The sequence below is a fragment of the Macrobrachium nipponense genome, chromosome 19 (assembly GCF_015104395.2).
Source record: "Macrobrachium nipponense isolate FS-2020 chromosome 19, ASM1510439v2, whole genome shotgun sequence".
Taxonomy (NCBI): domain Eukaryota; kingdom Metazoa; phylum Arthropoda; class Malacostraca; order Decapoda; family Palaemonidae; genus Macrobrachium; species Macrobrachium nipponense.
Window position 1 is genome coordinate 56,167,142 of NC_061088.1, and position 13,232 is coordinate 56,180,373.

A 13,232-nucleotide genomic window follows, 5' to 3' on the forward strand; every position below is an offset into this window, starting at 1 on the left:
ATCGCCAGAGAGAGAGAGAGAGGACTCACTCTTTCTACAATGCTAAATTACGGTAGGCTGACTGCAAGCCCAAATAATATGCACATATACAATACATGATAAGGAATACGAACGAAGGGGCGCGAACACGCTCCTGAGGGGCTGAGGCAAAGCCAAAGGCTAAAAATACCAAATTTGTAACTAATTTGTATTTTTCATAACTAACAAACCTGAGGTCTTAACATTAGGATTTACTAGCGCCAAGCTGGAAACCGGTAGAATTAAAATTACACTTGTGAGATCCAGGGACTAATGGCATCTATACCAGGTCACGGGGCATGTATACCCAGAATGCCCACGGCTACCTGTGACCCACCAGTTATATTTCTAACCCAGTTTAGACTGCTAGAGGGGTGGTTCGAGGTGGGCCTTTAACTGTTAAGACCTCAGGTTTGTTAGTTATGAAAAATACAAATTACACGTAGTTACAAATTTGGTATTTGTTCATACACGAAACAAACCTTCGGTCTTAACATTAGGATAGACTTACTATTGGAGGGAGGTAAGTCTCTACAACTGACTGGGAGTTTGCCACCTTATCCATTTCCGAATATATAGGGAAATTCTAAGAGAATGGACAATGAAGCTAGGACCAAAGATATAAGCGGATCTATTGGTTTTCTCCCACTGGGTGTAGATACCATTCTACTGTTTACTCTTGTCCCTTGCAACTGGATCCACCTTCACCCCTCTTTTCCCTATTATCCAGAGGGGTGTGTTGCTACTGAAAAATATATCATCACCTAAGATAGCTTCACAGTATGGCTGACCACCTCACCTGCATCTAGTCCGTTCCAGCACATGACGGTACTCTCCTTCATATTGCTCGTAGTTAAAGGAGTAGGAAGAAAGTTGTATAGAAAAAAGACCAGTCATCCCATTCATTCTACTTTCATACCTTCATCTTAGACTAGACGCAAACTGACCCGCCAGGGGCACTGGATGAACTATATCACTTGTTGGGCCGCCACCACTGGACCCAAGGAAAAGGTGTCCAAGGATCTATGGGCAACATCTTTCAAATAAAATGAGGTGAAAGTTGTTTGGCGTTTCCACACACCAGCTTTCAGAATTCTATCCACAGACATGTTCTTCTTAAATGCCAGGGAAGCACTCACGCCCCTGATGTCATGAGCTCTAGCTCCCACCTGGCTATCTGACCCTCTGTCTTCTGCCGTATAAGCATCTCTGATCGTCTCCCTTAGCCAAAACGATATTGTATTCCTGGCACTTCCTTCTTGTTCCGTCCTGTACTTACGAACAACCTCCGGCACCCCGGCCACTGAGGTGCCTTTGTTCTCTTTAAGTACTCCCTTAGTGCCCCTGACGGGGCACAGGAGCATCTCAGCTTTGTCGTTGTCTACAAAGTCTGCCAAGGAAGGTATGGTAAAGGAGTCGAATCTGCCGTCTACTATTGTTGGATTTTGGGTCTTGGCCACGAATTCTGGGACAAACTCAAATACCATTGATCTCCAACCTCTCGAGTGCTTTATGAGATATGACAGGCCATGTAGCTCCCCCACCCTTTTGGTTGAAGCCAGGGCCAATAAGAAGACTGTCTTCAGGGCCAGGCTCCTATCCATGGACTGCCTTAGTGGTTCGTAGGGGGGTTTTGTCAGACTACTCAGTACCTTGGTCAGATGTCAATCTGGGGCTTTTAGCTCCTTTGGTGGGCATGACTGTTCAAAGCTCCTCATCAGCATGGCCAACTCCCATGAAGACGATATGTCCACTCCTTTCATTCGTAAGACTGAGGCTAGAGCCGCCCTGTACCCCTTCACTGCAGATACAGACATATGTTTTTCTGTTCTGAGATATATCAGAAAGTCTGCTAACTGCTGAATAGTGGTACCGAGTGGAGACACGTTCCCTCTGCGACACCAATCACAGTATGCTGACCACTTTCCTTGGTATACTGTCGCAGATAATTTTCTGATATTACCTGCCATCTGAGTTGCTGCTTTCTGCAAAAACCCTCGCGCTCGGAGGAGATACTTGACAGTCTCCACCCGTGAAGCGATAGGGACTTCACAGACTGGTGGTACCTCTCCACGTGCGGCTGACACAGAAGGTTCCTCCATGGAGGTAACTCTCTTGGCACATCTACTAGAGTTCCAGTAGGTCATGGAAACCAACCCCTTCTGCTTTCCGGCCATAACGGGGCTACCAGGGTCATCTTGAGGTTCTGAGACCGCATTACCCTGTTCAGAACCTGACGGATGAGACAAAAATGGAGGAAATGCGTACACGTCCAGATTGTCCCAGGGGTGTTGTAGCGCATCTTCTGCTACTGCCTCTGCGTCTGGGACTACTGAACAATACACTTCCAACTTTTTGTTGTACCTGGTTGCGAATAGGTCTATGATCGGTCCTTCCCACAACATGAGCATCCTGTCCACTACCTGTTGGTGTAGGGACCACTCCGTTCCCAGAATCTGATCCCTGCGGCTCAACTTGTCGGCCACTATGTTTTTCTTTTTCCCGGAATATACCTGGCCTTGATGTCTACCAGGTTCTCTATAGCCCACTGGTGAAGTTGAACTGTCATCACATGTAACTGCCGAGAAACTAGGCCTCCTTGCTTGTTTATATAAGCTACTACTGTGGTGTTGTCTGACATCAATACCACTGAGTGTCCCTTTACTCTCTCCCTGAATTCCTGTAGAGCCAGAAAAGCTGCTTTCAACTCCAGCACGTTTATATGGAGTTCTCTGTCCTTGCAACTCCATTTTTCTGACACCATCAACTCCTCCATATGGGCTCCCCAGCCTTCTAGTGACGCATCCGAGAACAGCAAGAGGTCTGGGGAGGATTGTTGAAGGGGGACACCCACTGTCAGATTGTCGTCGTTCACCACCACAGCAAGTCTTTCCTCACTTCTGCCGACAAGGGAATTTGCTCGTACGGGTGATCTACTGTTGGTGACCAAAACTCCTTCATCCTCCATTGTAGGGACCGAAGGTGTAGCCTTCCTTGTGGTACTAGCTTCTCCAGGGAGGTTAGGATTCCCAGCACCACCTGCCACTGTCTTGCTGGCTGTGTCTGTTTTCCCAGAAAGGCATTCACCAATTGTTTGCATTTCTCTACTCTTTGGTCTGTCGGAATACTTTGGCTTGTGTTGTGTCTATCACCATTCCAGATATTCCAAAACGTTGACTTGGATCCAACTGTGACTTCTCCTGATTCACCACAATACCTAGGCTGTGACAAAGCTGCAGGAGGGCCGCCCTGTCCCTGAGTAATTTCTCTCTGGACTTTGTTATCACCAGCCAATCGTCCAGATATCTTATTAGCCTCATCCCCTGAGCATGCGCCCACGCCGACACGAGGGTGAACACTCTTGTAAAAACTTGAGGAGACGTTGTCAATCCGAAGCACAGGACCTTGAATTCGAAAGCTTTCCCTGCAAGACTGAAGCGGAGAAATTTCCTTGAAGACTGATGGACAGGTATCTGAAAGTATGCGTCCTTTAGATCGACTGTCAGCATAAAGTCTCCGATTCTGACTACTTGTAGAACCGTTTTCGGAGTTTCCATCTTGAAACTGGTTTTCCTTATAAACAGATTCAGCGTTGACAGGTCTATTACTGTCCTCCACTCCCCGTTGGCTTTGGGTACCAGGAAAATCCTGCTGTAGAAGCCTTTTGCCGGACTGCATACTTGTTGCACAGCTCCTTTTTCCATCATCTTCTTCACTTCGTCCTGCAGAATAGTGGCCTTCTGAGATTTGTGGGCATAAGTGACGTGGGGTAATGGTTGATCTGTCAGGGGCGGGGTTACCTCGAATGGGATCAAATACCCGATCCTGAGAACATCCACCACCCACTGCTCTGCCCCTAGTTCCTGCGACACCTTCCAGTGATTTGCCAGGCAACCCCCCACTGGTGTGGCCAGGTGATGGGAGGCGCCCATCCTATCTTCTTGAGCCTCTCCCTCTTCCCCTATTGCCCCATTCCTCTGTTGTTTCTATTGTGAAAGGGCCGATGAGTTATCCTCTTTGGGGAAGAGGGTCTTGTGACTATTAGGGATGCTATGTCTCACTGTCTTCTTTCGAGACATCTGCTGTTGTCTTCCCTCCAAAGGAGTAGTTTGACTGTTAGTTACGTTTTCCTAACTGCCTGTTGCACCAACCTATCGTTAGTGGTCCATCCTTCTTCTATCTATCGCCTCTTCCAGTATGACCTCTGGCAACAGCAGTTGCGATTCCAAGATATCCCCATTCCTCATTGCTAACAGGGAATCCAAATCCACATTGCGGCTTAGTCTAGCCAACGCTGCATCTCTCCTCATTAGCAGGATATTTGCCCAAACATTGGCACTTACGTTTGTCAGGTACGCAATCGCCTTGGAACCTGACTGTAGTAATCTAATGAACAATGGTTCATCCACTACTTTTCTTGTTGCTTCCGAGGATGCAATCTTCGCCACTGCTGTTGACCAAAGGTCTAACCAAGAAGCAGCCTGAAAGACAGAAGAAGCTGTTGCTTCTAACGTAGCAGCCTCTTGGTACGTCATCGAAGGGCACTCCATTTTAACCTGATCCAAGGTTAATCCAGGTCTTAACCTTACAACATTAGGGTTCATTTGTCTAGACAGCAAGGGACCTTCGGTTGTTGTATAATATTTCCTTTGCTTTATCATTGGAGGGGGAATAAATTTAAATGATCTATTAGATCTTAAGGAATTATCCCCCCTGCAATCTTTGCGTTTACGTGTTGCAAGACCGATTCCGCATGACTCGAACAAGGCAATTCATACGACACCTTGGTATCCCTCTTTTAGTCCAAATGCATGTCAATTCCAGGAGGAAGCATACTGGCCGGTGTTTCTGTCTTCTCCGAAAGGTATTGAATTGACGAATCAAATCAATCACCTCTGCATACGAGGCCAGAAACTCTTGGTTTTCTCCTTCCTCCGGCTCTAGTGTACCATTCTCAGTCACAAGGGATGTTGTCTCGCCTCTATCTTCTGACAGACGGCCCGGAATTCCACGGCCGCCTGCCCCTACGGCCGCGGTCTCTTTGATCTTTGCTGGCCGCTGTTGCTCGATCCCGGATAGTCAGCAGGGGAACGAGAACGTCTCACTCTTTCTCTGCTCACGGATCTAGAGCGAGAATCTCGTCTAGATCTCCAAGATGAAGGCTCCCTTAAGACAGAGATAAGTTCGTCTCTATTAGTATTGGCATCGTTTTCAAGCGTCGGCGAGCCCGGCCTCGACCTTCTATCCAGACGGACACTGCCTTCCAGGAACGTATCCGCCGAGGTTGCCAACTCTCTATTTTTCGTACTTTTAATAGGAGCCTTATCGTCCTTCATACGTATTTTGAACGGCCTTCTTACTGGCGAAACTGGGACCTGCATTCCATCCTCTGCTGCACCTTTCGCCGCCAACGTCGATTTTACCAAAGGTATCGCAGTTTTTGCGATCCGAACTGGCAACTCCGCCTCGGCTGCTAGCCCGCCGGCCGTCACCTCTCTCGCTTGTTCGGATTCTTGCGAACGGCTTCGTCTGCCAACCTTGTGCTTAATAGCCACTGACTTCCCGACCTTCCTGCTGACTTGGAAATGACAGTCTTGGTCCGAAGATGAGGAAGAATTGATTCTTCTCCTCTTAGCCCGAGGATCCGCCAGAACTCCCGAATCCTCCTCCAACGCTTGACTGGCGCTCGCCGTGACGTTATCGGGACTTAGCGATGACGCCGAACTAGAGGAAGAAGACGAAGAAGGCGAATCACACTTTTTCTTTTTGTCTCTCTTATTCATTCTCTTCTCTATATCCTGTAATTTCTGCATTACAGTTTGCATTGACGGGTCAGAAGGCGTATTAGCGTCTGGGTGCAGCGAAAAAGGCCGAGAATCGGTCTGTGACGTCATCACTGCCATGCCTATCGGAGTGTGACGTATGTTGTGACGTCATCCCTCTCGTAGGGAGAGACTGAGAGGTTTCTGCTGGCAACCGCACGTTTGCTGCCAAACTACCTCCCACGTTCTGCATCGCTGTAAACACTGAGTGGGATGGTGAAGCCGCGGCATTAATTCCCATATTAAATTGCAAGCCCTGGGGATGAAGGAACATTCAGCGCTGCCGGACCCTGCTGGAACCGTGACGTCATATAATGCGCAAGCAGACCATCCAAGGTTGGTACGCCTGGTAGGCCTAGCGCTGACTACGTACCATCTAACCTATGGCGCTTGAGTAGCAGGAGCCTGGAACAAAGATGGCGGATCTCCCCCTCTACTTGCTGGGAACAAAGGAGAGTGCATATTATTCATAAGATTACCCAAGGCCCCTCCTGACGTTTCCGATACAGAACCGCTAGGAGAAACTGAAGGGGTATGAGACAAATCAAAAGCAGGTGGAGAAACATATGGAGCAGCCTGGTTTATTGCCGATACAAAAGAAGCCGGTAAGGTTTGGTCATCCAAAGATGGCGTCACCCCCTTCCTTTTGTATTAGCTTTTCCCATAGAACTTCTTCCACTGTTCCACCGACCAACCACGACAAACAGAACACGGATTAGTAACCGTACATACGTTTTCCCTGCACCTACTACACGTTGGATGAGGATCCGTCGACACCGAAGTTAGGAACCTAGAACATGGAAAGCCACTGACTCCTGGGCATTTCCTTTGTCTCCTCTTCGAAACGGTAGACGATCCCGATGTTGAGGCAAAATTCTCCATCATACCACGTATACACTTACCACACACTGATCACACTTGGAGAAAGAAAAGGAATGAAAAATAAAAAATGAAATGGATAAAGAACGGGCAAACTGAAAAACCGGCTTTAAATCAGATAGACAGTAACACGTCTTATCTTAAAGGCGGTAGGAAAATAACTGGTGGGTCACAGGTAGCCGTGGGCATTCTGGGTATACATGCCCCGTGACCTGGTATAGATGCCATTAGTCCCTGGATCTCACAAGTGTAATTTTAATTCTACCGGTTTCCAGCTTGGCGCTAGTAAATCCTAATGTTAACACCGAAGGTTTGTTTCGTGTATGAACAAACATAAATTAAGTACCCCAGATGACGTCAGGAGCATGTTAGGCCTACGTCGTATAAATAAGAACCATAATCCGAATTCCAGACCGGCTGGAGAATAAATGCACATTATATGAAAAACGGTAACAATAACCGTGATTGAAAACATAATTAAAAAGGAATAACTAAGGATAAATAACGCACGCGTCTGATGATGCACCCAAATTGGCGGATGAAATAGCGACACCCCAGTTCGCGAAAATTAAGGGGCCAAAAGGCTATAACGGAATGCATCATAAATAAACGAATAACGAAAACAGAAAATGGAATACTCAACTTGGATGAAGAAGCAGGGAGCTCTACAGCAGACATAGCTTCGGCAAAATAAGGCACCAAGGGAGCAGCGAAGACATGTGCACACACACAGGAGCTAATTACAGGAATGTAGATGCCAGGCGTGGGTAGAAGTAGTAGTAGCGAGCGGAAGGTGGAAGGGGTAGCCTTTGTAACGGCTCTCGCCGTGGGAGGGACTTTGAAAGGAATCCTCTAATCGGCAGAAGTCCTGTGAGAAGTGGCTTCCACTCGCCCCAGTGCTTATACCGACGCCCTTGGGGTGTTCGAACTGAGGGTAGTAACTTCAGCATTCCATGCTAGCTTTTTTCTCTGGTATATTTAGGATCTATTTATACTTAGAAAAGTGAGCTACAGGTACTTTTTCACCGGCAGACACAGGTCAAACCCAGAAATATATATATATAACCCTTTCCAATTGTGAAATTGACAGTTCATACAGGTACATAACTTTGGTTCATACTTGTGCCCTAACTTAGGCGGAGAGGGGGCATAGGCACTGTGAGCAATTGCAGCAGCCTTTAAACCTATATCAATATACAATTTAACATAGTGACAAAGTTATAACAAAAAGAACTACAGTGGGCCCCCATATTCGCGTTCTCCAGATGAGTGGATTTCTCTCTAGATCACATCTACCCATTGTTCATGGGAAATTTACAGTATTTTTCTATGAGAAATATCCAGATTTTTTTTTTTTTTTTTTTTTTTTTTTTTTTAGGAATTTTATCACAAAATGCACTTTTTGTGATAAAAACTTAAAAAAACAGGTTTAAAAACCTTTAGTGGTTTTTTCTTTAGTTTAAACTAATGAAATAGGGCATTTTCAGCGTTTTTATAGGGGATTCCAGCTCTTAGCCGATTCTAACTGGGGGGGGGGGGGGGGGGGGGGGTTTGATACACATCCCTACAAATATGGGGGGTGAACCACTGTATTACAAATATTCTTGTTTGAGAAGGCCTTTATGCCAAGCAACCCCTTTGTCTTGACTCCTAAACATCCCAATATTTTCTAGTCCAGTTATTATACTGGGACCTGTGCTTCTGGTACCAGTTCATTTCATGGACTTTCAAAACCTTAAGATGACCACACATGACATTATAAGATCTACACTTTATCACCAAAAACATACAGCCTGCTAAAAATACCAAACATGGTAATAATTTTTGTATGTTTTTCATAACTAATGCCTTTGGGGGGGGGGGGGGGGGAAGGTCTTAACATTAGGATTTTACTAGCGCCAAGCTGGAAACCGGTAGAATTAAAATTACACTTGTGAGATTCAGGGACTATTGGCATCTATACCAGGTCACGGGGCATGTATACCCAGAATGCCCTCGGCGTCCTGTGATCCACCAGTTATATTTCTAACCCAGTTTAGACTGCTAAAGGGGTGGTTCGAGGTGGGCCTTTACCTGTTAAGACCTCAGGTTTGTTAGTTATGAAAAATACAAATTAGTTACAAATTTGGTATTTGTTCATATACGGAACAAACCTTCGGTCTTAACATTAGGATACTTATTTATTGGAGGGAGGTAAGTCTCTCTAACTGACTGGGAGTTTGCACCTTATCCATTTCCGAATATTAGCGGAATTCCAAGAGAACGGACAATGAACCTAGAACCAAAGATATAAGCGAATCTATTGGTTTCCCTCTCTGGGTGCTGATACCATTCTATGGTTTACACATTATGGGAGAACAGAGAACATTCCCTTCTCACAAACTACTCTTGTCCCTTGTATCTGGATCACCCCTCTCTTCTATTATCTAGAGGGGTGTGTTGCTACTGAAAAGTATACCATAACCTAAGATAACTTCACAGTATGGCTGACCACCTCACCTGCTTCTAGTCCGTTCCAGCATATGACGGTACTCTCCTTCATACTGCCCGTAGGTAAAGGAGTAGAAAGAAAGTAGTAAAGAAAAAAAGACCAGTCATCCCATTCATTGTACTTTCATACCTTCATCTTAGACTAGACACAAGCTGACCCGCCAGGGGTACTGGATGAGCTATACCACTTGTTGGGCCGCCACCACTGGACCCAAGGAAAAAGTGTCCAAGGATCTATGGGAAACGTCTTTTAAATAAAATGAGGTGGAAGTTGTTTGGCATTTCCAAACACCAGCTTTCAGAATTCTCTCCACAGACATGTTCTTCTTAAATGCCAAAGAAGCACTCAAGCCTCTGATGTCATGAGCCCTAGCTCTCTCCTGGCTATTTTACCCCCTGTCTTCTGTCATGTAGGCATTCCTGATCGTCTCCCCTAGCCAAAACGATATTGTATTCCTGGACACTTCCTTCTTGTTCCGTCCTGTACTTACGAACAACCTCCGGCACCCCGGCCTGAGGTGCCTTGTCCTTCTTAAGTACTCTCTTAGTACCCTGACGGGGCACAGAAGCATCTCATCTTTGATATTGTCTACAAAGTCTACCAAGGAAGGTATGGAAAAGTAGTCGAATCTGCCGTCCATTATTGCTGGGTTTTGAGTCTTGGCCACGAATTCTGGAACAAACTCGAATACCATTGACTTCCAACCTCTCGAGTGCTTTATGAGATATGACAGGCCATGTAGCTCCCCCACCCTTTTGGTTGAAGCTAGGGCCAATAAGAAGACTGTCTTCAGGGTCAGGCTCCTATCTGTGGACTGCCCTAGTGGTTCGTAGGGGGGTTTTGTCAGTCTACTCAGTACCATGGTCAGATCCTAATCTGGGGCTTTTAGTTACTTTGGTGGACATGACTGTTCAAAGCTCTTCATCAGCATGGCCAACTCCCATGAAGATGAAATGTCCACCCCTTTCATACGTAAGACTAAGGCTAGAGCATCCCTGTACCCCTTCAATGCAGATACAGACTTATGCCTTTCTGTCCTGAGATATAACAGAAAGTCTGCTAACTGCTGAATAGTGGTACCGAGTGGAGACAAGTTCCCTCTACGACACCAATCACAGTATGCCGACCACTTTCCTTGGTATGCCGCAGATGATTTTCTGATATTTCCTGCCATCTAAGTTGCTACTTTTTGCAAAAACCCTCTCGCTCGGAGGAGATACTTGACAGTCTCCACCCGTGAAGCGATAGGGACTTCACACCGACTGGTGGTACCTCTCCATGTGTGGCTGATATAGTAGGTTGCTCCATGGGGGTTAACTCTCTCGGCTTGTCTATCAGGAGTTCCAGCAGGTCTGGAAACCACTCTGCCTTCGGCCATAAAGGAGCTACAAGGGTCATTTTGAGGTTCTGAGACTGCATTACCCTGTTCAGAACCTGACGGATTAGACAAAATGAAAATGGAGGAAATGGGTACACGTTCAGATTGTCCCAAGGGTGTTGTAGCGCATCTTCTGCTACTGCCTCTACGTCTGGGACTACCGAATAATACACTTCCAACTTTTTGTTGTACCTGGTTGCGGATAGGTCTATGATCGGCCTTTCCCACAACATGAGCATCCTGTCCACTACCTGTTGGTGCAAGGACCACTCCGTTCCCAGTATCTGATCCCTGCGGCTCAACTTGTCAGCCACTATGTTTCTTTTTCCCGGAATATATTTGGCCCTGATGTCTACTAGGTTCTCTACAGCCCACTGATGAAGTCGAACTGTCATCACATGTAACTACCGAGAAACTAGGCCTCCTTGTTTGTTTATATAAGCTACTACTGTGGTGTTGTCTGACATCAATACCACTGAATGTCCCTTCACTCTCTCCTTGAATTCCTGTAGAGCTAGAAACGCTGCTTTTAACTCCAGCACGTTTATATGGAGTTCTCTGTCCTCGCAACTCCATTTTGCTGACACCATCAACTCCTCTATATGGGCTCCCCAGCCTTCTAGTGAAGCATCTGAGAACAGCAAGAGGTCCCGGGAGGGTTGTTGAAGGGGGACACCCACTGTCAGATTGTCGTCGTTCACCCACCACAGCAAGTCTTTCCTCACTTCTGCCAACAAGGGAATTTGCTCGTATGGGTGATCTACTATTGGTGACCAAACCTCCTTCATCCTCCACTGTAGAGATCGAAGGTGTAGCTTCCCTTGTGCTACTAGCTTCTCCAAGGAAGTTAGGATTCCCAGTACTACCTGCCACTGCCTTGCTGGCTGTGTTTGTTTTCCCAGAAAGGCATTCACCACTTGTTTGCATTTCTCTATTCTCTGGTCTGTCGGGAATACTTTGGCTTTTATCGTGTCTATAACCACTCCCAGATACTCCAAACGTTGACTTGGATCCAACTGCGACTTCTCCTGATTTATCACAATACCTAGACTGTGACAAAACTGCAGGAGGGTCGCCCTGTCCCTGAGTAATTTCTCTCTGGACTTCGCTATCACCAGCCAATCGTCTAGATATCTTATTAGCCTGATCCCCTGAGCATGTGCCCACGTCAACACTCTTGGTTCTCTCCTTCCTCCGGCTCTAACATACTGTGCTCCGCCACAGGGGATGTTATCTATCCTCTGACAAACGGCCGGGAATTTCGCGGCCGCGGCCTCTTTGATCTCTGATGGCCGCTGCCGGCTCAATCCCGAATAGTCAGCAGGGGAACGAAAACGCTTCACTCTTTCTTTGCTCACGGATCTAGAGCGAGAATCTCATCTAGACCTCCAAGATTAAGGCTCCCTTGAAACCGAGATAACTTAGTCTCTATCTGGATTGCTGTCGTTTCCAACAAGAGTCAGAAAATTCGGCCTCGATCTTTCATCTAGGCGGACAACGGACAACGCCTTCCACCAACGTATCAGACGAGGTTGCCAACTCTCTATTCTTCGTTCTTTTAATAGGAGTCTCATCATCCTTTGTCCGTATTTTAAACGGCCTTACGGGCAAAACTGTAACCTGCATTCTATTCTTTGCTGCACTTTTCGCCGCCAACGTTGATTTTGCCAGCGGTATCGTAGTCTTTGTAATCTGTACTGGCAACTCCGCGTCGGCCGCTAGTCCATCGCCTGTCGCCTCTCTCGTTTGTTCAGACTCTTGCAAACAGCTTCGTCCGCTAGCTTTGTGCTTACCAGCCACAGACTTCCCGACTTTCCTGCTGACTGGGATATGACAGTCCTGGTCTGAAGATGAAGAAGAATTCACTCTTCTCCTCTTAGCCCGAGGATCAGTCACGAAATCCCCAATCCTCCAACGCCTGACTGGTGCTCACCGTGACGTTATCGAACTTAGCGATGACGCCGAACTAGAGGAAGAAGACGAAGAAGAAGACGAATCATGCCTTTTCTTTTTATCTTTCTTAGCCATTCTCTTCTCTATATCCTGTAATTTCTTCATTAGTGTGTACTGCCGAGTCAGGAAGCGTATTTGAGTCCGGGTGCAGCGAAGTAGACTGAGAAGCAGTAGTCTGTGACGTCATCGCGTCTGCCATATCGGTGTGTGACGTATGTTGTGACGTCACCAATCTTGTAGAGAGACTGTGCGGCTTCTGCTGACATCCGCACGTTTGCCGCCAAACTACCCCCCACGTTCTGCATAGCCGTAAACATAGAATTTGATGGCATAGCCGCGGCATTATTTCTCATAAATTACAAGCCGGGGGGATGAGGAACATTCAGCGCTGCTGGACCCTACTGGAATCGTGATGCCATATAATGCGACAGCAAACCCTCCAAGGTTGGTACGCCTGGTAGGCCTAGCGCTGCCCACGTACCTTCCATCCTATGCGCTTCGGGAGCCGGCACCTGGAACAAAGATGGCGATGCTCCCCCCCTACCTGCTGGGAACAAAGGAGCGTACATACTATGCATAAAATTACCCAAAACCCCTCCTGAAGTTTCCGATAATGAATCACTAGGAGAAACCGAAGGGCTATGGGACAAATCAAAAGCAGGTGGCGAAACATATGGAGCAGTCTGGTTTA

At 46.8% G+C, this 13,232-nt stretch overlaps 1 protein-coding gene across 11 annotated transcripts in view; it reads right to left on the minus strand.

Moving 5' to 3' along the window:
- Positions 1–13,232, minus strand: part of LOC135217153 (chromodomain-helicase-DNA-binding protein Mi-2 homolog) — a 272,789-nt gene that overhangs the window by 82,400 nt on the left and 177,157 nt on the right. The gene's annotated exons all lie outside the window — the stretch shown is intronic.